Below are 1,956 nucleotides of genomic sequence, written 5' to 3'. Positions count from 1 at the left end.
GAATAAATTCTTCATTTCCAGAAGTTCTGTTTGATTTTTCTTTAATATTTCAATTTCTTAGTGAATTTTTCTTCCAAGTCCTAGGTTTTTTTTGTGTGTGTGGTTTCTTTGTGTTCGGTATCCATTTTCTCTTGCATATCATTGAGTTTTCTTACAATCCATGTTCAAAATTCTTCTGTCATTTTAGTGTCTGAATTTAGTTGATGTCCATTGCTAAGGAGCTGGTGTTCCCCTTTGGGGGTGTGCTTTCCATTTGATTCTTCATACTTCCAGAATTCTTTCGCTGATTCCCTCCCATCTGGATCAGTTGTTGCTTCTTACCTTTAGATTTGCGTTTGGATAATGACAAGGCCTGTTTAGTTTCTGAGCCAGTAGGTGGTGTTTGTGGGTGAGACTCCACCACACCGTGTATGATGAGTCAGTAGATGCAGTAAAAGGGTGTGTGAAATGACCTCCCTGTCAGTAGGTGGTGCTTGCTGGGAGGAGCAACTGCAGTATTGTTTTTGGATCCTGCAACCAGCTCTTGTTCCTCAGGAGAGGCACTCTAGTGCCTCAGGTGGTTGATGGGGCCCTGGGACTTCCAGGTGTGTCCTTATTCTCCACCTCGGTGGGGCCAGCTGGGGGAGTGAGGCTGGGCAGAACTGGGTTGGGTGAGCCTTCCCTCAAGCTCTGCAAATGCTGTTAATGGGGGTCAAAGGTCTGTTCTCTGCTTCTGGGAAAAGCTGCCAGGGAGGGGCTGAAATGGCCCCAGTGAGCTGAAAAGTCTGCTTTGGGGGTGGGGCTGTCTGAGAACTGCAGTTTGGAGCAGGTCTTGCTCCTTTCCACCTTGCCCTGTCCCATGGTTTCTCCAGGGCCTCTGCCAGCAGGTAGGACCTCAAGCCAGCGGATCACCCCTGGCTGTGATGCAGGCTGGGGAGGTTCCCTGCTGAGGATTGCAGCCTGAGTTGGGAGCGCAACTCTCCTATGGGAGGAGGGTTGCCCCTCATGCATGCTGAATTGTCCTTGTAGGCACACACACCTCAGTAGACTCATTCACAAAAATCCCTTCTGTGCCCCCAAGCAATGCAACTGAGACCAGGGTATACAGGATCTGGTCTGCAGGCCCATCCCCCTGGCCCCAGAGGTCAATCCCTGACCTTGCCAGGGAGAAGAGTGCTGGTCTCAAGTCACCCACTGGGTGCCCAAGCTGGATCAATGTCTCTCTGCCTAGGGACTTGTCCCACTCTCCTGGGGTCACCAGGCAAGCAGCACTTGGGAGGGCTGGCAGGTAGGGAACTCACAGTCCGAGTACCCCTTAGTCCACTGCAGGGCCTGAAAAGGAAAGGTCCCATTCCCTGCAGATGCCTCAGGGTGATGGCTAACTTGTGTCTCTTGGCAGCCATGGGTAGGAAAGGGGCGCCTGCCCATCAGCTCCTGTCTGTGGGCTGGGAGGTGCCCTGAGGGAGCTGGGAGCTGGTGTCCTGTTTGCAGGAGGCTCACTGCTCACTGCGGCAGCTGTCTCTGGGCTGGTGTTGGCAGGTCTCTCCAACCGCTCAGGAGCCCACCAGCAGTCCCAGATGCAAGGCAAGAGAAATTTAATTGCTTCACCTACCCTTGTCGCCGATCTTCAGTCCTCTCTGGGGCCTTTCTCCTTCCAGTTCTCCTCCGCAACATTTTCCTGTGGGGTCTCCTGTAGTTTCAGGCACCCTTCCTTCCAACATTCATCTGGTCTATGTTTTGTCTGCCTGTTTATTTTTTTCACTTTCTTCTAAAGTCTATGTTTCTTGTAGAGACACTTGGGCTGGTGGTTTTTCTCGTCCACCATCTTGCTCCTCCCCTCCACACAATCCCAAAACTAATTTTTTGATCACCAGTGGCAGGCTATGTTAACTAGAACCCTGATTAGAATATTTAACACTGATGGTTGCCCATTCCCACCGCTTAGATCAAATAAATCAGAAGTGCTGGGTTTGAAGC

The sequence above is a fragment of the Propithecus coquereli genome, unplaced genomic scaffold (assembly GCF_000956105.1).
Source record: "Propithecus coquereli isolate 6110/MARCELLA unplaced genomic scaffold, Pcoq_1.0 Scaffold32, whole genome shotgun sequence".
NCBI classification, from domain to species: domain Eukaryota; kingdom Metazoa; phylum Chordata; class Mammalia; order Primates; family Indriidae; genus Propithecus; species Propithecus coquereli.
Note: the sequence above shows the minus strand (reverse complement) of the source record.